The 23,677-nt window shown below is 37.3% G+C and overlaps 5 non-coding genes across 5 annotated transcripts; all 5 read right to left on the bottom strand.

The window, feature by feature from the left end:
- Window positions 1–72, bottom strand: TRNAD-GUC (transfer RNA aspartic acid (anticodon GUC)). Its single transcript has one exon. It is a non-coding gene; the product is annotated as a tRNA-Asp (tRNA).
- A 1,328-nt stretch (window positions 73–1,400) lies between these two features.
- TRNAD-GUC (transfer RNA aspartic acid (anticodon GUC)) lies at window positions 1,401–1,472 on the bottom strand. The gene has a single exon. It is a non-coding gene; the product is annotated as a tRNA-Asp (tRNA).
- A 17,010-nt stretch (window positions 1,473–18,482) lies between these two features.
- Window positions 18,483–18,554, bottom strand: TRNAD-GUC (transfer RNA aspartic acid (anticodon GUC)). Its single transcript has one exon. It is a non-coding gene; the product is annotated as a tRNA-Asp (tRNA).
- Window positions 18,555–21,396: 2,842 nt separating this feature from the next.
- On the bottom strand, window positions 21,397–21,468 carry TRNAD-GUC (transfer RNA aspartic acid (anticodon GUC)). Its single transcript has one exon. It is a non-coding gene; the product is annotated as a tRNA-Asp (tRNA).
- A 1,427-nt stretch (window positions 21,469–22,895) lies between these two features.
- On the bottom strand, window positions 22,896–22,967 carry TRNAD-GUC (transfer RNA aspartic acid (anticodon GUC)). Its single transcript has one exon. It is a non-coding gene; the product is annotated as a tRNA-Asp (tRNA).
- Window positions 22,968–23,677: the final 710 nt, after the last annotated feature.

Below are 23,677 nucleotides of genomic sequence, written 5' to 3'. Positions count from 1 at the left end.
CTCCCCGTCGGGGAATTGAACCCCGGTATCCCGCGTGACAGGCGGGGATACTGACCACTATACTAACGAGGACTTATTGGCATCTGTTAAAGAGTGCTCACCTCCTTGGGGTTAAGGCATACCCTCGATCAATTCACAGTATTGTAATAGGCAGATTTGCTGCTTTTGGTTAGGACAAGTCATCTTTTTTCCTAAATATTACAATACAGAAATTCCTAGCCAAAAACAATCAGTTTTATCAAGAAATTATTTCATTGAAATAAATATCTATCTATCGATCTGTATATCTGGCTATCTTTCTAACTATCAATATATATATTTATATATATATATCTATATAATCAGCTCACTTTACCATTTGCAGCTTATAACTATTAGCCACCAGGGGTCACTACTAACCAAAAGCAGTCATTCTACTTGTAAATTGTGCCAATCGAGTGGAACAGCAGCCTAGGATTCACCACTGCTTCATCTCATTTTCCAAGAGAATGCAGATGTAAAGTGTTTTTGATGGTACGCCTGTGCATATTGAAATATTCAGAGCATATTCTGAATTTCAGTTAACACATCAGTAAGCATTTTGTCCATCGGTGAATTCAACCTTTTTTCTCAATCGGAATAGGCAAGGATAATGACAGATATATTTTACAATGTTAGAAAGTACATCATTTTATTTAATTGTGTGAATAAAAGGAATCGCCTCCCCGTCGGGGAAATGAACCCCGGTCTCCCGCGTGACAGGCGGGGATACTGACCACTATACTAACGAGGACTTATTGGCATCAGTTAAACAGTGCTCACCTCCTTGGGGTTAAGGCATACCCTCGATCAATTCACAGTATTGTAATTGGCAGATTTGCTGCTTTTCATTAGGACAAGTAATCTTTTTTCCTAAATATTACAATACAGAAATTCCTAGCCCAAAACAATCAGTTTTATCAAGAAATTATTTCATTGAAATAAATATCTATCTATCGATCTGTCTATCTGGCTATCTTTCTAACTATCAATATATATATTTATATATATATATATATATATTCAGCTCACTTTACCATTTGCAGCTTATAACTATTAGCCACCAGGGGTCACTACTAACCAAAAGCAGTCATTCTACTTGTAAATTGTGCCAATCGAGTGGAACAGCAGCCTAGGATTCACCACTGCTTCATCTCATTTTCCAAGAGAATGCAGATGTAAAGTGTTTTTGATGGTACGCCTGTGCATATTGAAATATTCAGAGCATATTATGAATTTCAGTTAACACATCAGTAAGCATTTTGGCCATCAGTGAATTCAACCTTTTTTCTCTATCGGAATAGGCAAGGATAATGACAGATATATTTTACAATGTTAGAAAGTACATCATTTTATTTAATTGTGTGAATAAAAGGAATTGCCTCCCCGTCGGGGAATTGAACCCCGGTCTCCCGCGTGACAGGCGGGGATACTGACCACTATACTAACAAGGACTTATTGGCATCAGTTAAACAGTGCTCACCTCCTTGGGGTTAAGGCATACCCTCGATCAATTCACAGTATTGTAATAGGCAGATTTGCTGCTTTTGGTTAGGACAAGTAATCTTTTTTCCTAAATATTACAATACAGAAATTCCTAGCCAAAAACAATCAGTTTTATCAAGAAATTATTTCATTGAAATAAATATCTATCTATCGATCTGTCTATCTGGCTATCTTTCTAACTATCAATATATATATTTATATATATATATATATATATATATATATATTACCTACTGGCGGTCGCCAGTAGGTATATATAGTTAGGATTTTTTCTCTATGGGTTTTTTGAAAATTCTATGTCTAATAACTTTGCCGTTTGTGGACGGAATTGGCTGAAATTTTCAGGAAAATGGCACATTTTGTTTCTGAGCAGCCTTTGAAAATTTGGGGGGGGTTCGTCAAGGGGGGGCCGAGAAAAAAGGGGGGTCCCAAAACGCGTTTTTCCCATGTTAATTTCCATAGGGCGGTTGGCCTCACTTTTAGCCCGAACGGCTGAATGGATTTGCACGAAACTTGGCAAAATTGTAGGGACTGGTAGCCCGATGTGCCTTTTGTAGGTCTCAATATATGTGCTCCAGTGGATTTTGAGAAATTAACGTTTAAAAAAAGATATATATCTGTAAGCGCGGACCAGGCAGCGGTCTGGTTCGCGGACTTTTCGCGCAACGGAGCTTTGTGAAGCGAAGCTGATTGGTTCTCCGGCGTCTGTCAACATTCCAAACAGTCCGTAGCGGCCGCCATCTTGTCTCTCGGTAGGATCGAGAGACAAGAGGAGGCGAAAGCGAAGGGGCAAATGACCATAAGGGGGAATAGTAGATCCTCGCTGACCCCCTAGGTTTGATGTGGAGGTTTTAAAAGGGCCCCGCGGGGCAAAAAAAAAAATAATAATAATAATCGAACGGCTGAATGGATTTGCACGAAACTTGGCAAAATTGTAGGGACTGGTAGCCCGATGTGCCTTTGCTAGGTCTCAATATATGTGCTCCAGTGGATTTTGAGAAATTAACGTTCAAAAAAAGATATATATCTGTAACAGCGCTCCGCTTCGCGTACTTTTCGCGTTACGGAGGTTTGCGAAGCTGATTGGTTTTTCGGCGTCTGTAAACATTCCAAACAGTCCGTAGCGGCCGCCATCTTGTCGCTCGGTAGGATCGAGAGACAAGAGGAGGCCAAAGCGAAGGGGCAAATGACCATAAGGGGGCATAGTAGATCGTCCCTGACCCCCTAGGTTTGATGTGGAGGCTTTGAAAGGTTCTCGCAGGGCAAAAAAATATATACCGTTTTTTTAGTTTTTTTGCGTGGAGTGCGCTCGGTTCGCGAACCGGGAAGCGTTCTGGGGAGCGTACTTTCTTGAAAATTAGTGAAAAAAGTTAGAGTACAATAATAATTGTGAGTGATCAGATGTAGGGTAGCTCTGAGAAGAGCTTTTGGGTTTATGGTACATTTAGGTACTTATAAGTAGGTACCAATGCACATTCTTAAATTCAGAGTGAAAACTCTGTTGCCCTCATCTGAGAAGTGAACTCCATCTCCTCTGTAGATATCTTGCATGTAGTAACGCAAGTTATTGTTGTACAGGGAGCCCATTCCATGGTCTCTCATGTAAGCTGAAACAGATTTGTTTACATGCTTCCTCGATTTCTCAATTTGTGGACAAAATTGGTTCGACCACCTCCATTTCTGTCTTTGGCATATATTTGAATATACCAAGGCAGTCTGAGGAAAAAGTGCCATCAATTGCTCAAAGGTATCCTTTAAAAGCATTTCCAGACCTACCCCAGTCAAAGTGCCCAAATCATTACCTCCACAGTGCACAATTAACAGGTCAGGTTTTGGCAAATGCATAAAGGTTTTCACCAATGGTATCAATTGGTGACATTTTAATCCTCTGTGGCCAAACCACTTAATTTCCACATCTTGTAAATTGAGGTTAGGTAAATTCCTGTTTTCAGCGTACCTTTGAGCCCAATAGATGTAGCTATGTCCAACAATCCAGACAGAAAACATGGCGAGAGAAGGTTCTCCTGCAGTCAGATGAAGTGTGGCAATGAAATGGCAGTTGAAAAAATGAGAGTGTAAAATGAAAAAAACTGAGGAGTTTCTGTGTTAATGAAGCAGTAAGAGTGATTGGTGGATTTTGATTGCTGAAAACAGAAAGTTAGTGTGCATGGATGAGTTCGTTGAAAGATGTATTTTGAGTGGCGAAGAAAAAATCATTAAATGAAAGAATGCTTTGGATATGCAGGTGCACTGAGAGTTCAGAGTTCAATTGCAACATTGTTGTGTGAGAGGTCTTGCAAGAGGTGGTTGCTATGCAGAAAAAGCAGAGAGGGGGCAGAGGGGGGAAGGGTTTTGCTTTGAAAAAAAGTGAGGGAAGAGTTTTGATTGGGTGACATGAGAGATCTGTGTGAGGAATTACAGCATTTCTGTGCTTTTGATAGCTGCAGACTCTGGAGTGCATACCTTTTGCTCTGCTGAAGACAAATTGGTGTGTTTCTGAGACTGTTTTGAAACTCAAAGTATTTGCTAAGGTGAGAAAAAATTTCTTTAATTTAGATAGAAAATAGTGTGCTTTAAGGAGAAAATTATGAAGAAAGTTGTGTTTTTCAAATGTTGCTTTGTCTCAAGTGTTTCACAAATAGATTTTGTTTCTTTGAGAAATTGTAATTGGAGAAAATGTGAAGTATTAGTACTGACAGGGTTTTTATGTGCATAGGAGCTGTGGAGTGTTTTCAAATTATGACTTGTAAATCGTTTTTGAGAAAAAGCAATGGTTTTAATATTGATGAGAAGGACATAATGGTGTCTGCTTCTTTATAAGGTAATTGAGAGTCTCTGATGTTATTTTTCCCATTTCAATGTAAGAAGTTTGTCTGTGGAGCAAATTGCTTGTAAATATGCTCCCACCTGTGCATGGCAAATTTAGATTTTGAATGTTTCCGTTACATAGGCATGTTAAAGGTGACTGAAACATGCTGCAAAGGCAATCAAAAAATGCTTTTATGTGTCTTAAGGACATTTTAAGTCATTTCCCCATGTGCAGTGTTTTCAAATTATGAGTTGAAAATCGTTTTTGAGGTAAAGGAATGTTTTCAAAATTTATGTGCGCCATATGACCCCAAATTTTTTTTTCAGGGGTGCAGCAGGGTGTTCTTGAGATACCCCTGCACCGTCGGAAAAATTCGTAATTTGCGATGAGGTAATTGCTAATCGCAAATTGCACCTTCATTCCTATGGGCCTCCTGCTGCATGGAAATGAATGGGTAATCTTGCTGAAATGCAAAGTCGAATCTGTATTTAAAAGGGTCTGCACCTCTGTACGGGTGTTCGCTATGTGAAGCACGAAAGTTTCACGGGCCGAACTCAAGGCCACCTCTCTCTGAGACAAAAGAGCTCTTATTCTTGCCATGCTGTTGAAATGTGCTCCCAAGGTTGGTATTTGTGGCCAGATTGAAAACTCCCTATGTTCATGTGTGGGAGGAAATAGAACATTTCTGCAGCAAATAACCCGTTCATTTACTGTTACGATAAAATGAATACTTTTAATTAACCCAGAACAATCTTCATTATTGAGCATCAAATAACTACCATTTTCCAAGAACTTGAACGTGGGGATGATAGCAGGAACTGGCGTGCCTTGCAACACGCAAGCCATATTTGGTCGGTGTTTGTTGCATGAACCGTGTAACTGTCTGTGCCTACACATTAGTGAATGATCTGGCGTCTCAGTGCATTCCTCTCCATTCAGATAAAGTTCTTGATCATCTTTGAAAATCTGTATGTGTATGGAAGCGACCAGACTTGATGAAGAAAACCACTACCTAAAGGTTAATAACGACCTATTGGTATATATTTCATACAATTTGAAAACTTATATAAAGCAAAAGGCAGCGTTATTAAACCGTGGATAAGGCACGTTGCCAAAGCAGTCAACCTTTTGGATTTATACTGGAAATGTTAAAGGAAGAATTACGGAGTAGGGCCTGTAAATCTTTAATAGACAACGAGTAAAATTACTCCAACCATCGTATTCCTCTAACTCCGGGATAGTAGGGGTGTTTAATTTTTTAGAAGTAGCCAATCCAAAGCATTTGGTCTGGGAAATTGTTTCATTCACAAACAACATATGTTTTGGGATGAGACATGCACGGTGGAAAGCCTCAGTGCCTTGTACCTGCCAGGTTCGTGAACCCCAAACTGATGTAGATCCTGGATATTTTTACTCTGTATTACGTTAGCATGGTCTCATTACTGGTTTAAACGCCATTTTTCCTTTTTTGTAACTTCTGCACACGACACTTAGTTGTTGCTTTAGCTTTCAGCCTACCTGCGTCAAGATCTATGCCTGCTTCAAGCAGGCGCAGGGTTTTGATGTAGCTTTGTCCTATCTGATTGTAAATGCGGCACACTGTGGGTGGCAGAGCAGCGGTGCACGTTAACTGGTGCATCCCTGGGGATGTGCTAGTTAATATAAATCTGTCCCTTTACATTTAATTATGTGCAGGGGACACAGAGTAGGTGAGGTTTATCCAAGGTTAAGAAGAGATGAGTCCTGTTCAGTGAAAAATTGGAGATAGGCTTCAGTATATTATATACTTAAGTAGTGTGTTAAGTTTTTGATGACTGTTATTAATTTACTGTTGGGTAATAGTGGTTAATAACATTTTTTATTATATTTTACCACAGATTCAACTGCACATTATTTCAAGATTTTAGGATGCCTAGCAAAGAAAGAGTAAGAAAGGCTGGAAAACGTCAAAGACAGCAGGAGCATGGAATATTGCAGCAGTCCTCTAACAAAAAGATTTGTCAAGTCACCAAGAAAGCACCGGGTAAGAGTCGAAAAACAGTCATAAGAAATATGTGTAGTAAAAAAAATATTACTACAGAAAATGTTTCACTCCAGAAAAGGAGACCGAATTCAAATGGTAAGGAAAGGCCAATGAGAAATGTTACTGCTAGAGTAAGAGATAACTCTATGCATGAAAGTAGAAGGAAACAACAGTTTAGGGATATTCGTAAACGAATGTTCCGCAACAGGATAATTGGGAATTTGTTAAAAAATATTAAGAAAGGTCAGCAGAAAGTGGTTTTTTATAAGAGAAAAAAAATAGTTGAGAAAGTTATTGATCAGGCATTTGAATTTAAACGTAAGTTATTTATTTTGACAATCAATAGAATTAGGAAGCTAAACAAGGTAATTTATGATTTCAAAAGAAATAGTAGATGGAAGAGAATAGTTAATCGTAGTAATTTTTGTGACGTTTTTTCTGGAGAATGGATGCATAGTTCAAGCTCTGAGGCATTTTTTAATGAGGAGAGTTATTTCCAGGATAATGATTTGGTGCATGCAGTTGACACCAGTGGTCGAGCTTATGAAGTGAAAGATGGTTGTCCAGTTGAAAAAGAAAAACTTGTGAGAACAGAGATAGAAGAGGTGTTAGGTAATGAGGTTTTAGGGAGACGTCCTAAGGGTCCTGTGTACACCTGGAAGTGTAGTAGTATTTGCAGTGTACGACAGGATTCCATCAATTTGCTTTGTGATTTTATACGGTCATTTAGTAAGAAAAGTTTGAAGCAGAAAATGAAGTTGTTGCAAGAATTAGATCCTTGCAGAGTGAGAGAAGTGATAGGTTTGCATGGTCATTCACTGGCTTGTCTTTCCAGGAGAGTATGCCAGAGTGTTTTTCATCATTTCAGGATGCTAGCAGTGCATCATAATAAAGTGAGGAAATTAGTTAGAATGTTGTATTATGCTAAGAGTCCAGCAATTATGCTAAAACAATTATGCGCTGCTCTTTTGCATGGTTCTGAAATAGATGTGAAGAATATATGTGAAGAAATTGAGTTTTGTTACTTTGGAAGTAAAGAGGAGAATGTTGAAATTGACCAAGAAGAAGAGAGTAATGTGGAAGATAGTGTACAGGTTTCCAGTACAGATAATTTCCAGAGGGAAATTGCGACGTTTGAGGTGAAATCAAGTGAGAGGCCAAATTTCACTTGTGTGTGTTGTCGACGCACTTATTATAAGAATCAGACTAAGTTAGTGGATTTATATGGAAAAAGTGAAAGGGAAAATAATAGTGAATGGAAGGATTTTACAACATACTTGATGGTAGAAAATTGTTTTGATTTGGGATTGGATCAACGTGTGTGTACTTATTGTTGTAACAAATTAAATCAAAACCAGATGCCTGCTAGAGCAGTTCATAATAATCTGGAATTGGTTGAAATTCCTTCTGAATTGAAGGATTTAAATACTTATGAATCTATTTTGATTCAAAGTATCCATCCCTTTCAGGCTATTGTAAGAATGGAGCCAAAGACAGGGAAATTGCCTCCATCAGATTTACAGAGAGGATTAAAGGGAAGAGTTGTTTATTTGCCTCTAGATTTGAAGAAAAACATTAACACAATTGGAGTAGAAAAAGTGGAAGAGGAACCTCTGGTTATCTTAGTTAATGGGGTTCCGACAAAGAATAAGAAAATATGGCAAGATTTAGTAGATGTTAGGAAAGTCAAAAGGGCAACATTGTATTTGAAAAAATATAATAAATACTATAAAAATGTATATGTTGCAGAAGAGGAAGTAAGTGAGGAAGAGGATAGCGATTTGTGTGCTGGTCAAATTGAGAAAGTAGAACCCTGTACTAGTGAAGAAATATATGAACATTATAGTGTTCATCCTTTGCATTCCAAGGAAGTCATGGGGAATGCTATTGAGTTGTTTCAAATGAAACAAGCGAAAGGGAGTCCCATTAGTGTTTGGGAGGAAAGTTTGGAAGCTCGGTGTTTCCCACAGCTTTTTCCAACAGGTCAGGGAGGAAGATATGATGAGCGACCTCATCAAATTCCTGCTTCTGAATACCGGACTTTGCGATTGTATGCAGGAGATCCTAGGTTTCGACAATGCATTCCTTATTTGTTTCATCTCCTGTTTGAAAGCGATCTGTCTGGACTGTCATATGCAGTGAACCACATCTTGAAAAGTGGTATACACATGCAAAACATCTCGGCAAGTGACTTTATGGATAAAGTCAATGTCCAAGACAGTATTTTGGATTCTCACCTGATTAATCTCATGGCGTGTCAGCGTGGTACTAATGAGTACTGGTACCGTCGTCATGGTGATTTAAAATGTATGCTGAGGAACTTAGGAACTCCCACATGGTTCCTCACTTTGAGCTGTGCTGAGTATGGCTGGGAAGACTTACTTGAATTTCTACGAGAGGCAAATGCTAACGTAGAAAACATCGAATTCAAGACACCCGGAGAACTGTGCTCTTTGGATCCAGTCAATGTATGTAGGTACTTCAATCATAGATTTGAAGGTATGATGTCTTTCATCATGAATAAGAAGAATCCACCTCTTGGAGAGGTGTTGGATTTCTTCTGGAGGAAGGAGTACCAAGCAAGAGGTGCTCCTCATATACATATGTTGCTGTGGATCAAGGATGCACCTAAATTTGGAACGGATGCAGACGACTCAGTGATGAGTTTCATAGAACAGTATTCTACGTGTGCTGTTCCAAACGCAAAGGAGAAAAAAAGCCTAAGAGAAAAAGTTCTACGTTTCCAAAGCCATCGATGTGGAAAGTACTGTCGTCGTAAATTCCGGAACAAAGACAAGTTCTACACCAAATATCGTTTCGGCTTTCCACGATCGGTGATTTCTAAAGGAAGAGTGAACAGTTTGATGTCTTCGCTGCGACATAATGTGATGAAGAAATCACCTAAAAACACATACAATTTGAAGAGGAACGAAGAGTCTAAGTACATCAACGACTACAACCCGGTGATTTTGTCCATGTGGAATGCTAACATGGATATACAGTTTGTGGCTGATAACTGTATGGCTGTGGCTAGGTATGTGACATCTTACATCACCAAAAAAGAGAAGACAGAATTGAAGGATATGTGGGAGGACATTTCCCATGAAAAGAGCCTCAGCAAGAAGTTGTACAGTTTCAGTCTGAAGATGTTGTCGCATCGAGAAATCGGAGCTTACGAATGTTCTGACCGGTTGTCTTCAGCAAGTCTCTATGCCAAGTCCAGGAGTATCGTTTGGGCGAGTGTTGGTCTTGCTGCAACGCGTAATCGAGTTCTGAAACCTGTGCGGGAAATTGAGTATTTGGCGGAAAAGGAGCCAAACAGTACCGACATTTTGAAGAGCAACATGTTGGATACATATTATCCAAATCGAAGCAGTCACCTCGAGAATGTTTGTCTGTATGAGGTTCTGCAAAATTACATATTCAAGAGGAACATCAAAGAAGATACTGAGAAAGGAGTGTATGCTGTAATAGGAAGTGAGGGATGTCTGGTCAAGCAAAGAAAATGCCACTTGATAAACCATCGAAAATTGAGTGGCGAATCTCCTGAAAAAAAGGAGTTTTTCTATTTAGCACTTTTGCAACTTTTTAAGCCTTGGCGTGCAGAAAAGGGAACTGCTTGGAGATTTCCTCTGTTACGAAGACTCTTTCAATGCTGCCAAGGAGACCATAGAATGTCCTGCTTTTCCCAAATATGTAGAAATGTTGAATGTGGAAATTGAGCAGGAAGCAACGATTGCAGCCGAGATTGCCAGAGACAGTTCTCAGGACAGTCAGAGTTCTGCTTCATTGAGTCAGGATCCACTAGGAGGACCTCTTATCGAAAATGAAGCTGCCACTGCTATGAATGAAGTGGAAAGAGCCATGGCACATGCTCAGGAGGATGCGGTTAACTTAGAAGAGTTGGAAAGACAACTCAACGTTGAGCAGAGGAAAATATATGACGAACTTACCATGCAAATTGATCATGGATTAAGTCATGATAAGAAAGAGTGCTCATGTACGTCGTTGAAGCCTGTCCGACTGTACGTGAGTGGAGAAGCGGGAACTGGAAAAAGTTTCCTTATTAAAGCAATTTCATGTTATTTGCAGGAAAGGACAGAGTCATCGCTGTCTTGTGTTGTCACCGCTCCAACTGGACTGGCAGCACATAACATTAAAGGGATTACTTTACATCGTTTACTGATGCTGCCAGTGGAGCATGACAACAAATTAGAATATCACAAGCTATCTGGAGATGCTTGTTTTGAAGTTTCAAGAGTCTTGAGGAAAATGAAACTTCTTATCATTGACGAAGTAAGCATGGTTTCCAATGTTATGCTTGCCTTTGTGCATTTGAGAATGCAAGAAGTTCTCAAAACAGAGTATGATGTGTTATTTGGTGGCAAACACATCATTGTTTTTGGAGATCTTCTGCAGCTGACACCAGTGAAAGGGCAACCTGTGTTCAAAATGCTCACGCATGAAGATACCAGGAAGTGCTTAGGGAGTATTGGCAACGTCAATATATGGTTAAACTTCAATTATGCTGAACTGCATGAAAATATGCGTCAGGCAAAGGATGAAGTTTACAAGACTATTCTACAAGATGTTAGAATTGGAAAAGTGACCGAGCATGGGAAAGAAGCTTTACATGCACGATTACTGACAAATTTATATCCAGACGAAGATGTTGTGCCTGAGAATATTTTTCAGAAAGTTACTGAGAAAAAATCTGGAATATGTTTGATGCCAACTCTTGCAGAATGTGCCAAATTCAACAACAAAATGTTGCATTTAGAAAAGCAAGAGATTGTGAAATTGGAAGCTATTGACAGAGTAGAGCATATGGGATCAACAATTATTTTGTCTGAGAATCTGAAAACAAAATTGGATTCATTAGAGAAGAGTATATCTAAAACTGCGGGTTTTGAAAAGACTCTGAATGTGTGCTTGAACTGCCGTATAATTTTAAGAAGGAATTTACATGTTGAAAGAGGTCTGGTAAATGGATCAATGGGTAATGTTGTTGATTTTGTGAAATACAGAAATAGAGATGGAATTGAATTTTTAAAAATTAAATTTGATGGCATTGAGGAAGTACAGCTAATTGCTCGTTGTTCTGCTAGATTTTTGCTTGTAAAAGACTTATATGTTCGTCGTAAGCAGTTTCCTGTTTGCTTGGCATATGCGGTGACAATCCATAAATCGCAAGGTTTAAGTGTAGACTGTGCATTGGTGAATATTGGCAGTTCTGTGTTCAAGGAGGGTATGGCATATGTGGCATTGTCACGAGTTAGGACTTTATCGGGATTGTACTTGATTGAGTGTGATGTCACAAACATTTGTGCGGATCTAGATTGTGTTAAGGAATACAATAGGTTGAGAAGAGAGTATGCGCCACATTTGCCTCAGTATCCTTTGTTTGAGAAACGTGTGGTAGGCCGGAAACGAAGAAATGTGACCAATACTGGGGAGGTTGTAGCAAAAAGACGAAAAGTTGATGAACCTGAAATTATAAGCAGAAACAAAAAGGATTCTGTTGAAGATGTTGTTGGTTTTCAATTTGAAAACAGTTCTGGTGTCAACTGCTATGCTAATGTAGTGGTTAATGTTGTCTTTTCTCTAGAAACTTTAAAAGAACAGATTGTGGTCAATTCGGATCAAAGATTTTGCAGTTTGTTAAATTCTGTGTTAGAGAAATGTAGCACTGATAGAACAAACATAGAAAGTGTGTCTGAAATTCGAAATCTGTTAGACAGATGTTCAGGCCAAACACAATTCTCTCAAAATAGTCAGCAAGATTGTCAGGAGTTTTTAATGTATATGCTTGATGTATTGCATGATGAAGGTGTAGATGTAGATCACCTGTTTGGGCTTTCTTATCAATGGCAGCATGACTGCGAGAACTGTAGGGTATCAGCTACTACTAGTGTAGACTCAGAAAGATTTATATATTTAACTTTGCCAGACAGTAAATCAGTCTCTTTTAATAAGCTAGTAAAAGCCGCTGATCACAACATGGAGTGTAGCCAATGTAAATCTGAAATGATGTCCACTTTATTTATACGAACATATGGCCAGTATGTCATTTTAATGTTCCAACGATGTAGGCCTGATGGAACAAAATTGACAACTTTAATTAAAAATTTTGTGGCTTCACAGTTGTCAATATCAGGAAGGACTTTTGTAACTGTAGCAATTATATATCATGATGGTCCTTCAATAACATCAGGACATTATACAGCTTATTTAAAGTGTAGAAATGGCTGGTCATTCTGCAATGATTCTGTTTTAATTTTCAAAAAAAAATTGCCATATGACCTTAAAAACTCTTACCTGGTGTTTTTAAAACCAAAATTTTAGGGAAAGAATCTCGGGATGTGCTCTGAGGAATTTCAAGAAGTTCTCATGGCTCCTACACTATTTGGCCTTGAGGATAAGTGTAGTACAGAGACATAACTTTTTACCATAACACTGGACGTTATTGAGAAATACGTGCACTGTGAATGAGTTCAGAAAAACTATTTCTTTTTATAAGCTAATTGAAGCAGCGAATCAAAACATGGAGTAGAGGGAATGTAAGTCTGCAATGCTGTCTACTGTTTTACATTGCTTTGTGATTAAAAGTGATGTAGAGAATTAAATAATTGTACTAGTCATAAAGGTAGTGTAAGTCTGCTTCATAGTAAGCAGTATCAGTGTGATAGGAAATGTAGAACATGATTGAGCAAGAAGGGGAAGATATTACTAGTCCAGGATTGTGTAAATGATCTTCAACATTTTAATTCTGAAAGTTGCGGAAATGCGAAAAGACGGGATTGGCTTACAAGAAATCCAAGAGTTATACATGGCTCTGACACGATTTGGCCTTGTGGAATCGTGTGGTAGAGAGCGAGAAGTCATTTATTGTATGTAACATGTTTTTGAAAACGATGGAGGTTTTCTTTCAGAAAGTGGCGGGTTGAAAGTAATAACAGCACAACAGAGTGTAAGCTGTTCATAGGACATCCTTGGCCGTCATGGAAAGTAAGTTAACTTTAAGGAGTTCTGAATTCTGATTTGTAATGTATGGGTTTTTTAAACACAATCATTTTGATTGTGTTTTTTTTTCCCCGCTGTTATATGATGAATACCTTCAAGTCACTGTTTTAGTGAAATTTGATACATTCTGAGAACAGCAAAAATAAACCATTTAACATGTATAATTAATTCTGTTCTGTTTGCATTTATGATGTACATGTAGAACTGTGTAGGAGGCATGGAGAAGGTGAGGCTTCTGTCAGTGTCAAAGTTGTTGCATACAGTGCTCATATTCTACGTAGTCTTTTATATTTCATTACTTTCACTGTTTCTGACAGATCTAAAAAATTTTTTTTTAAAAGAACAGTAAGTATAAGGGAAGGAAACAGACAGTTATGTTAAAAGAAACACAGCTATAGGGAATAAACTAGGGATACTGTTACCCGCAATCCTCTGCTGATGATGTCACTGAGCATGTCATGAATGATGTAATATGTGACATCATCAGCAGTGGATTACGGGTAATAGTATCTCTAGTTTACTCCCCTATAGCTGTCTTTCTTTTAACATAACTGTCTGTTTCCTTCCCTTATACTTACTGTTCTTTTTTATAAAAAAATTTTTTTGGTTCGCTTCCGGTTCGCGTACCGGGGAGCGAACTGGGAAGCGAACTAAGAGAAATAGAGGTTGGCACAGTTGCAAATATTGTACCAATTTTTTTATAACGGGGAGGTAGTTCTGAAAAGAACTTTTTTTTAAATTGTTTTTGTTGTTTTATATTTTTTTTATTATTTTTCTGAACATTTTTTTACTTTTTTTGAATTTTTCTGAACAGTTTTATATTTTTTTTGTTTTTTTTTCGGAGGGGGCAACGAAAACGATTCATTGTAAAGGGCTCAACAGGAGGAAGAAAACAAAAAAAAGAATTTATTGTTTGGGGAGTTTCGGACAAACATGAGCATGATTGTTAATAGCTCTGTTGATCAGAGTGATGCTACTTTCTGCGTAGCAAATGATTCCACTGCAATGTACGCAGACTTGTTTTACTTCACGAAATCTCGTTTGTATATTTGGCACCATCTCCCTGCCCTCTGGTCCCGTTACTTCCGGTACAACAGATCTTCTGGCCATAATAGGGAGATTATCTAGGTCGTCCTGTTCCTCTTCTTCCTCTTCTTGCTGAATTATAACTTTAGCAGGTGGTCCACTCTTCCTTGGATGTGGTGGAGGTGGTGGGGAAGCACCAGCTGAAGCTAGTAAAGAAGCCATTGCTCACTGGTAACAAAGGGTCTTTCTCTCACAATGATGAAAGTCAGAGTGAGGAAAGAAGGAGGGATTTTCACCATTTGGGAAAAAAAATAGTTCTCAACCAATGAAAAGTGTTCATTTTAGATCATATGACCTAGTCTTACATCATTAGGAAACCGAAAGTGAAATGAACCAATGAAAAGTGTTATTACCAAGTCACATGACCTGCTGTGTTTACGTTACGCGCTTTGCAGGGCCTCCCGGTTTGCTTCCAGAAACCTGTGCTTTGCGACTCGGTAAGCGTACGAGTTCGCTAACGTAGCACGTCATATGACGTATCACGCGACAACGCGAAACGTCATGCGGACGGGAGGCGTCACGATGTTGTTTTCTAACGCGGCAGTTGCGGTAAAGAAACGTTTACCGGCTCGCGGTCTATTTCGCGGCATCAAGGTCAGCTAACGGGAAGCTTCCCGATTCGCGAAGCGGGAACGAAGAAAAAAAAATATTTAAAAAAAAAAATTATTCATAAACATATAAAATATATTTTTGGATTTAAAGAAGAATACATTTTACAGCTACAGATATTAGCTGTTAAAAAACCAATGAAATTCACAGAAAAAACCATAGGTTATAGACCATATATAGTTAGGAATTAGCATTTACAAAACCTTGAAAATTCACTGAAAAAACCATAGGTTATAGACCATATATAGTTAGGAATTAGCATTTAAAAAACCTTATTTTACTCACACAAAACCATTGAAATTCCATATATAGTTAGTTGCACTAACTATATATCGCGCACCCGTAATCCACTGCTGATGATGTCACATATTACATCATTCATGACATGGTCAGTGACATCACTGATGACATCACTGATGACATCTCAAATGACATCACTGATGATATCTCATTTGACATCAATGGTCACATCAATGATGATATCATTAATGTGACAATACAATGCATCTCCTCACACTTTAATATAACCTCTGTTACACCCAGTGTTAAATACAGAGTATAATTTTTGAAACCATTGACACACCAATACTAGTTACTACATACCCACTCACTGATTCCTACGTCTACACACACATTCACTCATTCACCCATACAATCATTCATACATACAATCACTCATCTTTACAACACTATCATATGCACTCATACACCTATACAGACACTCACACTCTGCCACTCATCCATGGAGTTACTCACACACCTAGTCAGTCCTGTAAAGAATCAATCACAGTTCCATTTTCTAATCTACACAGTTAAACATAGAGTACCTTACATTTTAAAACATATACTAACACATACTTACTCTCTTATAGAATCACTGATACAAGTACACATTGATCTGCACAGAGTCACACACCTCCCAGCCAGTCATACACACACTCAGTCTCCCATACAAATACTTGTGCAACCAATCAATAACCCATATAGCTACTTATATAGCTACTGATCAACACATGCAGCAGCTTGCACAACAACAGACATGCTGATGCACACTTTCAGACAGTTTAGTCACTAACCCGTGCATTTAGTAAGACGCATTTAATCACTCACTCATACAGTCAATCACGCACCTACTAAAACCTTCATTCAGACACTTATACATCCACTCATTCTTCAATATGTAAAACATATTTAAACTTTACAGAAACACATAATCACTGGATGTTGTCATCAGTGATGTCATTTGAGATGTCATCAGTGATGTCATCAGTGATGTCACTGACCATGTCATGAATGATGTAATATGTGACATCATCAGCAGTGGATTACGGGTGCGCGATATATAGTTAGTGCAACTAACTATATATGGAATTTCAATGGTTTTGTGTGAGTAAAATAAGGTTTTTTAAATGCTAATTCCTAACTATATATGGTCTATAACCTATGGTTTTTTCAGTGAATTTTCAAGGTTTTGTAAATGCTAATTCCTAACTATATATGGTCTATAACCTATGGTTTTTTCTGTGAATATATATATATATATATATATATATATATATAAAATCAGCTCACTTTACCGTTTGCAGCTTATAACTATTAGCCACCAGGGGTCACTACTAACCAAATGCAGTCATTCTACTTGTAAATTGTGCCAATCGAGTGGAACAGCAGCCTAGGATTCACCACTGCTTCATCTCATTTTCCAAGAGAATGCAGATGTAAAGTGTTTTTGATGGTACGCCTGTGCATATTGAAATATTCAGAGCATATTCTGAATTTCAGTTAACACATCAGTAAGCATTTTGGCCATCACTGAATTCAACCTTTTTTCTCAATCGGAATAGGCAAGGATAATGACAGATATATTTTACAATGTTAGAAAGTGCATCATTTTATTTAATTGTGTGAATAAAAGAAATCGCCTCCCCGTCGGGGAATTGAACCCCGGTCTCCCACGTGACAGGCGGGGATACTGACCACTATACTAACGAAGACTTATTGGCATCTGTTAAAGAGTGCTCACCTCCTTGGGGTTAAGGCATACCCTCGATCAATTCACAGTATTGTAATAGGCAGATTTGCTGCTTTTGGTTAGGACAAGTCATCTTTTTTCCTAAATATTACAATACAGAAATTCCTAGCCAAAAACAATCAGTTTTATCAAGAAATTATTTCATTGAAATAAATATCTATCTATCGATCTGTATATCTGGCTATCTTTCTAACTATCAATATATATATTTATATATATATATCTATATAATCAGCTCACTTTACCATTTGCAGCTTATAACTATTAGCCACCAGGGGTCACTACTAACCAAAAGCAGTCATTCTACTTGTAAATTTTGCCAATCGAGTGGAACAGCAGCCTAGGATTCACCACTGCTTCATCTCATTTTCCAAGAGAATGCAGATGTAAAGTGTTTTTGATGGTACGCCTGTGCATATTGAAATATTCAGAGCATATTCTGAATTTCAGTTAACACATCAGTAAGCATTTTGTCCATCGGTGAATTCAACCTTTTTTCTCAATCGGAATAGGCAAGGATAATGACAGATATATTTTACAATGTTAGAAAGTACATCATTTTATTTAATTGTGTGAATAAAAGGAATCGCCTCCCCGTCGGGGAAATGAACCCCGGTCTCCCGCGTGACAGGCGGGGATACTGACCACTATACTAACGAGGACTTATTGGCATCAGTTAAACAGTGCTCACCTCCTTGGGGTTAAGGCATACCCTCGATCAATTCACAGTATTGTAATTGGCAGATTTGCTGCTTTTCGTTAGGACAAGTAATCTTTTTTCCTAAATATTACAATACAGAAATTCCTAGCCCAAAACAATCAGTTTTATCAAGAAATTATTTCATTGAAATAAATATCTATCTATCGATCTGTCTATCTGGCTATCTTCCTAACTATCAATATATATATTTATATATATATATATATATATATATATATATATATATATATATATATATATATATATATATATATATATATATATATATATATATATATATATATATATATATAAAATCAGCTCACTTTACCACTTGCAGCTTATAACTATTAGCCACCAGGGGTCACTACTAACCAAATGCAGTCATTCTACTTGTAAATTGTGCCAATCGAGTGGAACAGCAGCCTAGGATTCACCACTGCTTCATCTCATTTTCCAAGAGAATGCAGATGTAAAGTGTTTTTGATGGTACGCCTGTGCATATTGAAATATTCAGAGCATATTCTGAATTTCAGTTAACACATCAGTAAGCATTTTGGCCATCACTGAATTCAACCTTTTTTCTCAATCGGAATAGGCAAGGATAATGACAGATATATTTTACAATGTTAGAAAGTACATCATTTCATTTAATTGTGTGAATAAAAGAAATTGCCTCCCCGTCGGGGAATTGAACCCCGGTCTCCCGCGTGACAGGTGGGGATACTGACCACTATACTAACGAGGACTTATTGGCATCTGTTAAAGAGTGCTCACCTCCTTGGGGTTAAGGCATACCCTCGATCAATTCACAGTATTGTAATAGGCAGATTTGCTGCTTTTGGTTAGGACAATTCATCTTTTTTCCTAAATATTACAATACAGAAATTCCTAGCCAAAAACAATCAGTTTTATCAAGAAATTATTTCATTGAAATAAATATCTATCTATCGATCTGTATATCTGGCTATCTTTCTAACTATCAATATATATATTTATATATATATATATATCTATATAATCAGCTCACTTTACCATTTGCAGCTTATAACTATTAGCCACCAGGGGTCACTACTAACCAAAAGCAGTCATTCTACTTGTAAATTGTGCCAATCGAGTGGAACAGCAGCCTAGGATTCACCACTGCTTCATCTCATTTTCCAAGAGAATGCAGATGTAAAGTGTTTTTGATGGTACGCCTGTGCATATTGAAATATTCAGAGCATATTCTGAATTTCAGTTAACACATCAGTAAGCATTTTGTCCATCGGTGAATTCAACCTTTTTTCTCAATCGGAATAGGCAAGGATAATGACAGATATATTTTACAATGTTAGAAAGTACATCATTTTATTTAATTGTGTGAATAAAAGGAATCGCCTCCCCGTCGGGGAAATGAACCCCGGTCTCCCGCGTGACAGGCGGGGATACTGACCACTATACTAACGAGGACTTATTGGCATCAGTTAAACAGTGCTCACCTCCTTGGGGTTAAGGCATACCCTCGATCAATTCACAGTATTGTAATTGGCAGATTTGCTGCTTTTCGTTAGGACAAGTAATCTTTTTTCCTAAATATTACAATACAGAAATTCCTAGCCCAAAACAATCAGTTTTATCAAGAAATTATTTCATTGAAATAAATATCTATCTATCGATCTGTCTATCTGGCTATCTTTCTAACTATCAGTATATATATTTATATATATATATATATATATATATACATATATATATATATATATATATATATATATATATGTATATATATATATATATATATATATAAAATCAGCTCACTTTACCGTTTGCAGCTTATAACTATTAGCCACCAGGGGTCACTACTAACCAAATGCAGTCATTCTACTTGTAAATTGTGCCAATCGAGTGGAACAGCAGCCTAGGATTCACCACTGCTTTATCTCATTTTCCAAGAGAATGCAGATGTAAAGTGTTTTTGATGGTACGCCTGTGCATATTGAAATATTCAGAGCATATTCTGAATTTCAGTTAACACATCAGTAAGCATTTTGGCCATCACTGAATTCAACCTTTTTTCTCAATCGGAATAGGCAAGGATAATGACAGATATATTTTACAATGTTAGAAAGTACATCATTTTATTTAATTGTGTGAATAAAAGAAATCGCCTCCCCGTCGGGGAATTGAACCCCGGTCTCCCACGTGACAGGCGGGGATACTGACCACTATACTAACGAAGACTTATTGGCATCTGTTAAAGAGTGCTCACCTCCTTGGGGTTAAGGCATACCCTCGATCAATTCACAGTATTGTAATAGGCAGATTTGCTGCTTTTGGTTAGGACAAGTCATCTTTTTTCCTAAATATTACAATACAGAAATTCCTAGCCAAAAACAATCAGTTTTATCAAGAAATTATTTCATTGAAATAAATATCTATCTATCGATCTGTATATCTGGCTATCTTTCTAACTATCAATATATATATTTATATATATATATCTATATAATCAGCTCACTTTACCATTTGCAGCTTATAACTATTAGCCACCAGGGGTCACTACTAACCAAAAGCAGTCATTCTACTTGTAAATTGTGCCAATCGAGTGGAACAGCAGCCTAGGATTCACCACTGCTTCATCTCATTTTCCAAGAGAATGCAGATGTAAAGTGTTTTTGATGGTACGCCTGTGCATATTGAAATATTCAGAGCATATTCTGAATTTCAGTTAACACATCAGTAAGCATTTTGTCCATCGGTGAATTCAACCTTTTTTCTCAATCGGAATAGGCAAGGATAATGACAGATATATTTTAATATGTTAGAAAGTACATCATTTTATTTAATTGTGTGAATAAAAGGAATCGCCTCCCCGTCGGGGAAATGAACCCCGGTCTCCCGCGTGACAGGCGGGGATACTGACCACTATACTAACGAGGACTTATTGGCATCAGTTAAACAGTGCTCACCTCCTTGGGGTTAAGGCATACCCTCGATCAATTCACAGTATTGTAATTGGCAGATTTGCTGCTTTTCGTTAGGACAAGTAATCTTTTTTCCTAAATATTACAATACAGAAATTCCTAGCCCAAAACAATCAGTTTTATCAAGAAATTATTTCATTGAAATAAATATCTATCTATCGATCTGTCTATCTGGCTATCTTCCTAACTATCAATATATATATTTATATATATATATATATATATATATATATATATATATATATATATATATATATATATAAAATCAGCTCATTTTACCACTTGCAGCTTATAACTATTAGCCACCAGGGGTCACTACTAACCAAATGCAGTCATTCTACTTGTAAATTGTGCCAATCGAGTGGAACAGCAGCCTAGGATTCACCACTGCTTCATCTCATTTTCCAAGAGAATGCAGATGTAAAGTGTTTTTGATGGTACGCCTGTGCATATTGAAATATTCAGAGCATATTCTGAATTTCAGTTAACACATCAGTAAGCATTTTGGCCATCACTGAATTCAACCTTTTTTCTCAATCGGAATAGGCAAGGATAATGACAGATATATTTTACAATGTTAGAAAGTACATCATTTCATTTAATTGTGTGAATAAAAGAAATTGCCTCCCCGTCGGGGAATTGAACCCCGGTCTCCCGCGTGACAGGTGGGGATACTGACCACTATACTAACGAGGACTTATTGGCATCTGTTAAAGAGTGCTCACCTCCTTGGGGTTAAGGCATACCCTCGATCAATTCACAGTATTGTAATAGGCAGATTTGCTGCTTTTGGTTAGGACAAGTCATCTTTTTTCCTAAATATTACAATACAGAAATTCCTAGCCAAAAACAATCAGTTTTATCAAGAAATTATTTCATTGAAATAAATATCTATCTATCGATCTGTATATCTGGCTATCTTTCTAACTATCAATATATATATTTATATATATATATATATCTATATAATCAGCTCACTTTACCATTTGCAGCTTATAACTATTAGCCACCAGGGGTCACTACTAACCAAAAGCAGTCATTCTACTTGTAAATTGTGCCAATCGAGTGGAACAGCAGCCTAGGATTCACCACTGCTTCATCTCATTTTCCAAGAGAATGCAGATGTAAAGTGTTTTTGATGGTACGCCTGTGCATATTGAAATATTCAGAGCATATTCTGAATTTCAGTTAACACATCAGTAAGCATTTTGTCCATCGGTGAATTCAACCTTTTTTCTCAATCGGAATAGGCAAGGATAATGACAGATATATTTTACAATGTTAGAAAGTACATCATTTTATTTAATTGTGTGAATAAAAGGAAGCGCCTCCCCGTCGGGGAAATGAACCCCGGTCTCCCGCGTGACAGGCGGGGATACTGACCACTATACTAACGAGGACTTATTGGCATCAGTTAAACAGTGCTCACCTCCTTGGGGTTAAGGCATACCCTCGATCAATTCACAGTATTGTAATTGGCAGATTTGCTGCTTTTCGTTAGGACAAGTAATCTTTTTTTCCTAAATATTACAATACAGAAATTCCTAGCCCAAAACAATCAGTTTTATCAAGAAATTATTTCATTGAAATAAATATCTATCTATCGATCTGTCTATCTGGCTATCTTTCTAACTATCAGTATATATATTTATATATATATATATATATATATATATATATATATATATATATATATATACATATATATATATATATATATATATATATATATATGTATATATATATATATATATATATATAAAATCAGCTCACTTTACCACTTGCAGCTTATAACTATTAGCCACCAGGGGTCACTACTAACCAAATGCAGTCATTCTACTTGTAAATTGTGCCAATCGAGTGGAACAGCAGCCTAGGATTCACCACTGCTTCATCTCATTTTCCAAGAGAATGCAGATGTAAAGTGTTTTTGATGGTACGCCTGTGCATATTGAAATATTCAGAGCATATTCTGAATTTCAGTTAACACATCAGTAAGCATTTTGGCCATCACTGAATTCAACCTTTTTTCTCAATCGGAATAGGCAAGGATAATGACAGATATATTTTACAATGTTAGAAAGTACATCATTTTATTTAATTGTGTGAATAAAAGAAATCGCCTCCCCGTCGGGGTATTGAACCCCGGTCTCCCGCGTGACAGGCGGGGATACTGACCACTATACTAACGAGGACTTATTGGCATCTGTTAAAGAGTGCTCACCTCCTTGGGGTTAAGGCATACCCTCGATCAATTCACAGTATTGTAATAGGCAGATTTGCTGCTTTTGGTTAGGACAAGTCATCTTTTTTCCTAAATATTACAATACAGAAATTCCTAGCCAAAAACAATCAGTTTTATCAAGAAATTATTTCATTGAAATAAATATCTATCTATCGATCTGTATATCTGGCTATCTTTCTAACTATCAATATATATATTTATATATATATATCTATATAATCAGCTCACTTTACCATTTGCAGCTTATAACTATTAGCCACCAGGGGTCACTACTAACCAAAAGCAGTCATTCTACTTGTAAATTGTGCCAATCGAGTGGAACAGCAGCCTAGGATTCACCACTGCTTCATCTCATTTTCCAAGAGAATGCAGATGTAAAGTGTTTTTGATGGTACGCCTGTGCATATTGAAATATTCAGAGCATATTCTGAATTTCAGTTAACACATCAGTAAGCATTTTGTCCATCGGTGAATTCAACCTTTTTTCTCAATCGGAATAGGCAAGGATAATGACAGATATATTTTACAATGTTAGAAAGTACATCATTTTATTTAATTGTGTGAATAAAAGGAATCGCCTCCCCGTCGGGGAAATGAACCCCGGTCTCCCGCGTGACAGGCGGGGATACTGACCACTATACTAACGAGGACTTATTGGCA

This window comes from Lissotriton helveticus, chromosome 1_2 (genome assembly GCF_964261635.1).
Source record: "Lissotriton helveticus chromosome 1_2, aLisHel1.1, whole genome shotgun sequence".
Classification (NCBI taxonomy): domain Eukaryota; kingdom Metazoa; phylum Chordata; class Amphibia; order Caudata; family Salamandridae; genus Lissotriton; species Lissotriton helveticus.
Note: the sequence above shows the minus strand (reverse complement) of the source record. Positions and strands in the feature narration are given on the sequence as shown.